Genomic DNA, 11,731 nt, shown 5'->3' with positions numbered 1-11,731 from the left:
GGGATTCTGCCCCACAGGCAGCCTGCTCTGTAAGCCGTGCACGTGAGTGGCCACTCAGGAGAGATTCACGTGCTGCCCAGCTGATCAGCAGAGTGCCCACAGCCAGCAGCGTGTGTTTCTATGGGTGGTGCTCACCTGCACGTCTTGGTGCACATAAAATTAATTTAGCAACTGGAAGGAAAAAGAATAGAGGGACCCTCGCTCTCAGGGTGCCATGGCCCTGGGCTTCAGTCATGGCTGGCAGGGACTGGGGTCCTGTGACTTGTGGGGTTCTAGGGCTCTGGGCTTTAGCCTCATTGGTGGTTGGGCTTTGGGCTTCTGACCTCTGGTGGGGATGGAGTTCTGGGCTTTAGCCCATGGGACTTGGGGACTTCGGGGTTCTGACCCATGATGCCAGGGCTCAGGGCTTCTGCTGCAGGGCTCAGAGCTTCTTTCTTGGGGGTTCTGGAGCTTGGAGCTTCAGAACTGGGCACAAGATCTCAGGGACTCAGGATTAATGCCCTGGCCCTAGCTAGCCTAAAGGCAACCCTGCTTCACAGACCCCCTGAAGTCAGCTGCAGACCCCCAGAAATCTGTAGAACCTGGACTAAGGTGTACTGCTAATGCCACAAGGTGGTTTGCCCTTTTACAGGGCCTGAGCACTAGCTTCGATATTCGTGCCAATGCCCAATCTTCCATGCCTACATCCGTCTTCCGCCCACATTTAAGATTGGCTTACACTTCTCTGATAGGCTGGCATATCCATACATATTAACACCAGTTAGAGCATTCCAGAACTGCCACTTCTTCCCCAGGCTTGTTTATGGTGCCTACTTCCATGTTCCATGTGATTGCTGTCTACTCTTGCATTATAACTCCTACTCTTAGGTAAATATATCCAGCTCCCCACAACCTGAAAGGGTGACCATTAGGCCATTTATGTACGTTAAAGGTAACAAACATACTTAAACATGCCTGTGCTCATTAGCCTGGAATAGACTTTGTTCTGGATTATGCTGGGAACAGAAAATTGCTTATCCAGTAGCCAATACATCTGCTGACAACCACTCTACTGTACCCTGGGGTTCTGTCTGGATACAAAATAGTGGGACCTACAAGCACTGGAAGGTGCGGGGGAACTTTGGTGAGCCAGTTTGTGCTCAACCTTAGTACCACGGCCAGCTGGGGATATCAGTTGGTGACTCCTTCATGGAGAGGTGAGTACAGAAGTGTACTTGGTACAGTGCACCCTTGTCCCTGCAACCTGTCCCTTTTGTGGCATGAGTAACACTCTGGCACATATATAACTTAACTTTAGTGTGCCAGATTGCAGCCCCTCTTCTAACTCCACCAGGACCTCTTATTGAGATTCTGGCTGTACATTTTCCTTCAATTATTTATGTATGCACACACAGTTGTGGGACCTCTTCATCAACTTCCTCTTAATGTTGGCCAAGCTAGCTGTCTCTAAGACCATGGAGAAGAGGGAGTTTCCTGTGACTGTGGGGCCTATTTCCACTCCTTCTGTTCACACATCCAGGCAGAGTTTCTCTGGGTGGTGTCTGCTGGCTCCCTTGGTATCTTCAAAGAGCAGTGGGCACTGTCCAGGGTTCCCGGCTTGGTATCACCTTCTGGTTCCCTTGTTTTAGAGCTTTGACCATTACACTTGCCCTTGTTTTCTTTTTAGCTGTCTCCTGTAATCATCTGAATTTCTGGAGTCAGTGGAGCCTCCCAAAAGGTTGAGGCAGAGTTCCGTAGCAGTGGGCAGGCATTAGCTGGCCTGCTTCCCTGGAATGCAATTTGACTACTCTACTGTACCCCACTGGCCTAGGTCAGTTACAAAGCCTTCCCCCTGCTCATCAGCAGAGGGGTGGGGAACTGTTTTGGAGGGTAATCCCTTGGCTAGTGCCTTCTGGGCCATCCACCCTCCCTTGCTGTCTTGCTGGCTGCTTCCCACTCCCCCACCTGTTACCTGCTGTAGTTGCTGGGGGGCTCTGCTGGCCTACCTTTTGGCAGGGGAGAAGGAGGAGCCTTCTTCACCCTGTCTGAAGTCTTTCCTTTCTCTTTTTCTGCTGCAGTCCTGGTGCTCCACCATAGCTGTTGCTTTTCCTCTTGGTGCAGAGGAGGTAGGGGTGCACTTGGGTTTTCTGTGAGCAGGGAGGGAACTTGTGCCTGTGTTCGGCCTTTTTCCACCCTGGTTCCTGGGGTGGTAGTGTGGGGCACCAGGACAGAAGTGTGCTGCGCTCCCCACGGTCCACCTCTCTCCCCATTCCTTTCTGCTCCCACCTTTAATGCTGCTCCTTCCCCAGCCCATGGCTGCGAGAGGCCTTCTCTGCTCTTTGGCCCGGCCACTTGCCCCCACCTTTGCTAACCTGGGGCTTTGCAGTGGCTGGTGGAGCTTGCTGCTCAAGTGACCATGGGTGCACCTTTACCTCCCTTGGTTTTTTCCTCCCTCCCCTAGCTGCAACAGATCAGGAGAAAGCATTTGACTGGATGGACCATGGGTATGTCTTGGACACTCTGCAGGCATTTGGCTTCAGGCATCAGTTTGCGGAGTTTCTCCCAGTGCCATTCATCTCCACAGTGTGTTTAATCAGACTCAGCTGGAGCCTGACTGCACCTGTCAGCTTCAGGGGAGAAGTCAATCAAGGCTCTGTGCTGTTGGGTCAGCTGTATGCTGTGGCCATTGAGCTCTTCCTCCATCTCCTTCGTAAGGGATTGACGGGGATGGTGCTCTGTGAATGGTATGCAAACAACCTGCAAAAAACCTCCTTCTCATGGTCCAAGACCCAGATTACCTGATGCAGGTGGAGGTCTGTCAAGACCCCTGGCTTGCTTGTTGGTGCAAAGTAGCATGTGACTCCCTCCCACCAGCACTCCAGGCTGGATGGGACTACTCCAGTGCCACTCCCTGCAAGGGAGGGCACTGATGGTTAACTAGCTGGTCCTGTCCACTCTCTGGCACCAGCTGAACACCCTGGTCCCCCAACTCTGGGTTTCGTAGCTGTCCTCCAGAAGCTGGGTCTGGGATTCTTTTGATCTGAACTGTGCAATTTTCACTGGCTCCCTGAAAAAGGAGAGCATCCAGCAATGTCCCCCTCTTTACACTGTGACGTTTTAACTGAATGCCAGGAAAGTCAGTGTTTTAATTAAGGAAGGGGGGACAGTCAGTGGATGTCCAGTTAAGAACACAGACTGTGCACAGAAGCTGTAGAGTGGACTGGGAAGCCAAATATTATTCAAAAACTTTACTATCTATTCTTTCTTCAAGCTTTTCATTGTCCCTGTGTTATTTTCAGGGATCAGATGCAATCATGGGAGGGGAGAAAATCAGTGAATGGCCAGTTGAGAAGACACACACTTGCTGATTTTTATGAAATCCTTGATAATTCAGCTACAGAAGAAAGAGATTTCTGTTAACTCCACCATTTTGTTGATGCCTTACTTTTCCTTCCTTCTGACTGGAAAAAATGGACCCTTGCTTAACATGGGAGGGGAATGAGGACAATGTGAGGAGCATGTGGGGAGGTGAGGACAGTCAAAATAGATTATAAATTCCAGAGTTACAAAATTGATATTAATAAATTCGATTTATCTCATAGTGTAGAAGCAGCCACAGTAGAATAACCATGATGAAGGGAGTGATACTACCCCTTTCTGCACATTCCAGCCATTCAGTTACCTACAGTGCCTATAAGGGTTAAACCAAGAAACACTGGGCCCTTCTGAGTCTCCAGAAAGTGATGGCAGGGAGCCAGGAGAACCAATGAAAACATAATGTGAGTTTTTTAATTGAAAAAAACAGAACCCTCCTGGGCAGTCTTTGTGTGAGCAGAGGTGAGCTGGGAGAGATGGACTGAGCTAGGAACAAGGCATGGAATTTCTAGCAATATCCATGCCTAAGGAAGGGCGAAACCTTGGTACAGATATGTGAGTAGAACTGGGAATGTGTAATCAGAAATGATCAGTTTATTTTATTTATTTTGGGCTTACTAGATTCATCTGGTCTGAGCCCATGTACTACCCCCACTTTACACTGTAACTTTTTAACTGAATACCAGAAAAGTAATTCTGTGTTTTAATACTGTTTTTTTTAGTTGCTCTGTAACACCTAGCAACCAAATCATGTTTTACCAAGTAAGTCTTCTTTGTTTTGTTAATAAAATCACCATTTTAAACACTCTAAACTGATTCCTGTGTCCTAGAAGGCGGGAGGTTCTGTGTGCATATGCCTGAAGCTGCAAGGTCAGCTTTTAGGAAAAGTACTGGACTTTTCAAGCTCTCTTCAGAGGGAGGGTTAAAGAGCTTGAGTGTACCCCACAGGAAGAAAGTCCCAAGCACATCTTCCTGGCTCTGAAAGTGGTTTTTGCATTTGGGCAGTGGAAGCATATTACCAAAGGTCAGGGAACCAGTGACCTTGGGGAGTTTTTATGTAGAAGCCTGTAGTGGCAGGGTATTTTCAAGGTCTCTTGCAGTCCCCCACCTTCTGCACTCAACGTGCCAGAGTGGGAAAGAGTCTTGACAGATCATTAATCAAGGCCTTGCTAAAATATTTACTAGCTCTATGCATAGAACAAGAAGCCCCCACTTAAAGGAGCAATCTAAATGCAACTTTTAGAACTAATATTCAGATTCGCATCTATCAAAATCAACAGATGCTACTAGATACAATGGTGACAGTCACATCATATGAAAACTGCTTATATGCAACATCATAAGGAACTTTGGGACAATACTGCCTTATCACCTGGAATCAATTCAAATTCTTTAAAAATGAATATTGTTCTCATGTCTTGCTTGTACTGAATATTTATTCAATCGGGTAAAGGTAAACAAAAACAATTGTGTTAAAGATGGTAGTTAAAGAAGTGTCTTGAATATAAATGTCACAACCTGAGTAGACTTACATTGGAAAACATAATTAAACTACCATTATTAAATTGGTATTATCTAGAATGGTCTCTTAAACAGAAACAAAAGAATCAAGGTACCTTGCTAGATGCAATAAATTATCCCCAAGTATCATAAGAGGTACTTTAATAGCATACCATAAGTTATGTTACATAAATGAAAACTATATGGGCCGCATCTACACTGACAAAGAACTTCGAAATGGCCATTCTAATGGCCAAATTGAAGAACACTAATGAGGTGCTGAAATTAATATTTGGCGCCTCATGAGCATGCTGCTGGCCGTGGCACTTTTCGTTCGCCTATGGCTCGTCTACACTCAGGAACTCTGCCAACATCAAAATCCTCTTATTCCTATCAGCTGATTTTGATGTTGGCAGGGTTCCTGAGTGTAGACGAGCCATAGGCAAACGAAAAGTGCCACGGCCAGCAGCATGCTCATGAGGCGCCAAATATTAATTTCAGCACCTCATTAGTATTCTTCAATTTGGCCATTAGAATGGCCATTTCGAAGTTTTTTGTCAGTGTAGATGCGGCCCATATAGTTTTCATTTATGTAACATAACTTATGGTATGCTATTAAAGTACCTCTTATGATACTTGGGGATAATTTATTGCATCTAGCAAGGTACCTTGATTCTTTTGTTTCTGTTTAAGAGACCATTCTAGATAATACCAATTTAATAACTGTAGTTTAATTATGTTTTCTTCAATTCTTCAATTTGTCAGCTGATAGGAATAAGAGGATTTTGATGTTGGCTGGGTCCTTTCGAAAAGGACCAGTGTGTAGACAAGTGGTGGGTGAGTGAACCGCATGCTAAATAAGGTGCTGAATATTCCTTTCAGTGTCTCATTAGTATTCTTTGATTTAGCCATTAGCATAACTGTTTCAAAGCTTTTTGTCAGTGTAGACGTAGCTATAGTGTTTAATTTCGTGCATGGGCCATTCATTACTTCATTGCCAGTGTTTGACCTTAATATCGATCTATTTAATGAATAAATAGTCTCCACAATGTAAGATTTAAATATGAACAATAGACCAAATTACTCTTAATATTCAGGGGCAGACGCACCAACAGGAAGGTGGCCTCTTCTCCTTGGTGTCATGTGAATCCACCCACAACCGTTAGGCTATGTCTACACTAGAACAGAAGACGATACTGTTTACAGAGAAATCTCAACAGAACCTCTGTCAACAGATTGCATCTACACACAATTTGCTCTGTTGGCAGAGAGCTGTCAGACTGCACTGCCCTCTTGTGCCAGAAAGCAGAATGGCAGCTCTGCAAAGAGGGCTGCCCAGCAACCAGAAGCCCTCTCTGTTGACAGAAGTGGCTATCCTGCACTTCTGTCAACAGTACTCTGCACAGAGATTCTTATGCCTCAAATTTTCGAGGGACAATACTGTTGAGGCAAATGCAGAGTTCAGTGAAGAATCTGTTGACAGAAGGATTTAAGTGTATAGATGCTCCCTGAGTTATGTCAATAGAAGGGCCCGTCTGTCAACAACACTCTCTAGTGTAGATCCAGCCTTAGTGATTTGCAATGATTATTTACTACTAAAATATTTGCCTCCCCCACCCCCAGTCTCTGAATAGAGACCTGATTCTGCAAAACACTTCATCCATGTGCTCAACTTTCACCACCTGCTTAGTGCCTTTGATTTCAGGGACATTCACTGGAAGTTCAGCACATGGTTAAATGATTTGCTGAATTGGATCCTAACCAGTAACCCACCATTTGTCATAGCTCCCTGGCAAGGAACATGAGAGAACTAATTATTTTCTTTTACTGATGTGCTAACAGGCATAGAGAGGACAAGTCTGAGGTTCTCAAAAGAACTTAAAGTAGTTCTGTGCCCAGCTCCCATTAAGTTTCAAAAGCCATTAGGTGCCTAAATATCTTTGAAGTTGAGGGCCCGAGCTCCCCAAGGCATCTATGAACCTCTGCTCCACCCCCAACACTGACCAGCAACTGGCCAGTGGATGCAGGCAGTCAGTAGCAGGGACTGAATTCAGGGGTAGGTCAGATTTTAGGAGCTCTTTCCTCTTGACCTTGCTACCTCCCCTGAACTTTCACTCATTTTTAACACCAAACACCAACCAACCGTTTCAGGGCTGTTCAAAAATGCCAGGCTTTGTAACGAGCAGGTGGTTTTGTGAAGGATGTAAAATGGCTGTTTAAGGCACCAGGAAGACAGTGAGGGTGGCCTGTGGATTAATAAAGGACCAGCTAATGCTACCAACCACCTACACAGTAAAGCTTCACATCTTAATTTATTTAGTAGTGAAGCTGTCATAAATAGGACTGTTAGGGACTTTAAAATGTATCACTGGGACTCGGAGAGTACGTACCAGCCAAAAGGTCAAATTTCAGCACTCTGCCTCGGCAAGGTTGCTGACCCCTGGGATGGGATCTAGCATGACCTTGACAAGGTAAAGAATTGGGCCAAAAGAAACATGATGATGTTAACAAGGGCAAGTGCAGAGTCCTCCACTTGGAAGAGCCCCATGTATTGTTATTGACTGGGGGCTGTCGAGCTAATCAGCAGTTCTACAGAACAAAACCACAGAATTACAGTGCATGAGAAGCCTGTGAGTCAGTTTGTCCTTGTTCTTAAGAAGGATGATGGCATATTGGGCTGCATTAATAGGGCATTGCCAGTAGATCAAGGGAAGTGATTATTTCCTTCTATTTGACACTGGTGAGGCCACATCTGGATTATTACATCCAGGTTTGGGTCTGCCACTACAGAAGGGAGGTTGACAAATTGGAGAGAGTCCATTGGAGGCTAACAAAAATTATTAGGGGCTATGGCACATGACTTATGAGGAGAGGCTGAGGGAACTGTGCTTATTCAGTCTTCGAAAGAGAAGAGTTAAGTAGGGATATGGTAGCACCCTTTAACTACCTGAAGGCTGGTTCCAAAGAGGATGGACCCAGGCTATTCTCAGTGGTGACAGATGACAGAACAAGGAGGAATGGTCTCAAGCTGCAGTGTGGAAAATCTAGGTTAGATATCAGGAAAAAATATTTCATTTGGAGGTTTTTAAGAAGCAGCTTGACAAAACCTTGGTTGCAATTATTAGTTAGATTTAGTCCTGCTTTGAGGAGAGGGTTGGACTAGATGACCTCCTAAGGTCTCTTTCAGCCCTAATTTTCTTCTATGAAACCTTAAAAAATAATCAGTTGTAACTGTAATAGTTGATTGGAGTACAAAGGAGAGAACCCCATTGTCTTCGATGATTTGTATGTGCAATTTATGTATATGCAACTTCAGTGGACCATTTAGAAACAATAGTTATTAATGCCACACTGTTTACTCAAGGAAGCAAAGTTTCATAGAATACTGAATAACGAGGCCACAATGTTCCCAAGTTCACCTGAGTAAATATCTTTGTTTAAATGCGAATGTTAGCTACTCATTCAATTATATAAGTATTTGTGCAAAACTCACAGTAACATCAAAAGAAACACGTTTGTATGATTGACTATTGGATATGCCATCTATGAATGCAGACACTTATTAGTCTAGCAGTGATGAGTTAGGACTGCTGACAAGAATAAGTCAATCTCTTTATACTACAACAGCTGTAATCAAAACTGTGATGCAGATCAGTGACCTACATATCCCATGTCCTATTTTTAACTGATAAAAATCTATTCTGAATGAATAAGGCATCTTCAGATTAGATATTTAATTATTAAATCTCAGATGCAAACTAACAATTAGTAATTTACAAATCATTCACAAATTACAACTTAATTTAATATCTAACAACCTGGGAGGAAAATAACAAGGCTATACTTATATTACCATACGTCCACAACTTTGTATCTCAAGTCTCTTGTGAACCAAGTATTATATCCATCTAACATCTGAGCAAACTGATGTTTAGAGAAGTTTACTTTTGTGATCTGGATAAGCGATTTACCCAGTCAGTAGAACAGCTATACTTAACTCTGACTAAAAAGGTTATAGTTGATAATTTTCTGGGAGTCTGTACTGAAAACATGACAGTCCTATGGAACAGATTAGCACTGTCTGCCACAAGAGTCTACCTTATTTTTGATGTAAGAGTTGTTTTTTTGTGATATGCTGTCAATGAATATGTCCCAAAAAACATTCTTCCCTGTTGATAAAGTGGTAGCTTCCCATTTCATTTCAAAATGTGTTTCAACAGGATTTAAAATTATTTTTGAAGAGATGATTTGGAAGAGCAGGAGGATGATAAAATAGAAAATAAAGCCAATAAAAATAAAGATCAGGGTCTCGTTCTTCATTAGTTATCCTGTTTTTTTGGTTTTTCTGTTCTGTTTTGTTTTTAAATTCTAACAGCATGGTTACAGCTACACTACAGAGATCTTCCGAATGAAGCCCTTCAGGAAAATCTCTTCCAAAAGAACTTCTTTTGAAAGAGTGCGGCCACACCCAAAAAGCGGATCAAAAGAGTGAGCTGCTGTTTCAAAAGAAAGTGTCCATGCAACCCATACTGTTTTGAAAGAACAGGCCAGGGACTGAAAAAGGAAGAGCAATTTCAAAAGGAGCACCACATTCTTTTGATTTAATTTTGAAAGAATGCTTTTTGTGTGTGGATGCGCCACAGAATCTTTGAAAGAGCCCCCTGCTTTCAAAAAATCTTCTGAAAGAATTGCGAGCGTAGACTCAGCCCACATGTTCTAAGGGACCATTCCAGGTGAAGTTCAAATTACTGGATATCAAATTCCCATTGAAGGGAGCCTTAGAATATGCACTAACTACTTAAACTAAACTATGTTAAATCTTGTATTTGGATGTGACACTCTGAGTACCTTTCCCAGACCTCATCAAGAGCTCTGTGTAACCCCAAAGTTTGTCTCTGTCACCGACAGAAGATGGTTCAATGAAAGATATTACCTCACTGATCTTGTCTAATATCATACCTGTCCCTGTCATTGGATGGTTCAGGGTGGTCACTCCTGGAACAGATATTTGTGGTGGGGCCTGAGACAGGGTGGTGGCAGGGTCTGAAGTGGTGATGGGATGTCACACTCCCCTAGAGTTGGCCCTGTATAATATCCTGAGACCGACATGGTTACCACACTACAAACAACAAAAAGAATGCAGTCAGCTTAGATAATAAAGTCTTCACAGAGAAAGGTATGGACAGTTTACTGCAGAAAGTCTGCCCAGATCCACCACAACACTGGCTTTTTGTGACTTATTTACAGAAACAGTACATATATATTCACACTCTTCTTCTCTTTTTCACCCCAAATCCTTTATCATTTCTGCATTTCTTTTCCTATCCTTTGGTCCTGACTCTCTATCCCCACTTTGACTAGAAGACACCTCAGTTTCGCCAGCTCCAATTATTCATGGGTCTGGCCTCCAAACTGCATGAGATTGGATGATAAAAAATCAAATTCTGAAAAAATATGCTTGGTAGTCTTATTGTCTTGGCTCAGGCTTTGTCTATATTACAGAGTTTTATCAAAAAAGAGAGTTTTTCTTGACAAAACAGAAGAGGTGTGCATACTACAAAGCTACTTTTCCTGACAAAAGTGTCCTGTTTTTGCAACAAGACAAAAACAACCTGGACAAGAGGCATAGAGCTTTTTGTGTCAAAGTTTCATCAATGAAGTATCAGAGTTTACAATGCATTTGGTTTAGTTGCTGACCAGGTCATTCAGGAGGTGTCTCATAATGACCACTCTTGTAGTGAGAGATTTTTGCTTTGGATGATCTGAGATACCTTCAGCACCTCAACAGCGGCTTGCAGAAAAGCTTTGGAATGGGTTTTAAAAAACCCTTAAATGTTCACTTCTCCAAATTGATATAAATGAAATGATGATGGTCTCAGAACCCTTTTGTGTGCATAAAATAGTAAACAGTTTTAAGGTTAATGCTTTAATTAAGTAGAACTTAATGCTAGTTTAAATTTAGAAAATCCAACATGGCTGACTAAAATGCAGAGGCAGGGATGATGCAGTCTACATTTAGGTAATGGAGAGTTCTAGCAAACAAGATTGTGCTGGGGGAGGAGTTTAGAAAGATCTAGAATCCAAGATGGCATGGAAGGGAGGAGCTTCAAAGTCAAGCCTCCAAGATGATGCCAGGGAGGAGCTTTCCTATGTAAAATAGGTGTGATGTCACAGGGGTGGAGCTAGAAAGATAGCAGCTGATTGACTGAGAGGGGCTGAGCCTGAGGGAGCAACCAACATATGATGCCAATAGCCAGCAGGCTGAACCTCTAGTGGGTCTGGGATTTTGTGAAGGAAGGAAACTGCAAGACATTACCAAAGAGAAAAGCTTCCCGAAAAACAGCTATCAGCAAGCAGCAGGCAGTAGAACCTTAAGGGTTGTGTGACAGGGTGTACCGACCCTGCACTAGCTGGGGGGAGGGGGGTGGCAGCCAGGCTTGCTGGGTGGATAAGGCCCCTCCCCGTGGCCCTTCTGGGCATGCTGCAACTGCAGCCCAGGTATATAAAGGCCAGGGAGGCTAGTCAGTTGGGGCTGGCCAGCAGAGGGGAAAGAGCTCTTGCTAGAACTTGACAGTGGTGGCTGCTGCCCCTCCCCCTCCCCCAAGGAACAGTAGCTGCCACTGCCACTGCCGCAGACTGGGGCAGAGCAGCACCCATCATATGAGATGGGGTAGGAAGCAGCCCAAGGCAGGGAACTGGCTGATAACCTGGGAGCTCAGTGTGTTGTGGGGATCCCTACTGAGCTGGTGGTTGGGGAGACACACCCACCACCAACATGGCCCTGGGTTGGAGCTCGGTGGAGTGGGAGGGCCTGAGGTCTCCTAGCCCGCCCCGCCCCCCCGTGACCCTGAGGAAGGTGAGTGCTGACTAGGCCACC

Source organism: Carettochelys insculpta, chromosome 1, assembly GCF_033958435.1.
Source record: "Carettochelys insculpta isolate YL-2023 chromosome 1, ASM3395843v1, whole genome shotgun sequence".
Taxonomy (NCBI): Eukaryota; Metazoa; Chordata; order Testudines; family Carettochelyidae; genus Carettochelys; species Carettochelys insculpta.
This window is presented reverse-complemented; position numbering follows the sequence as displayed.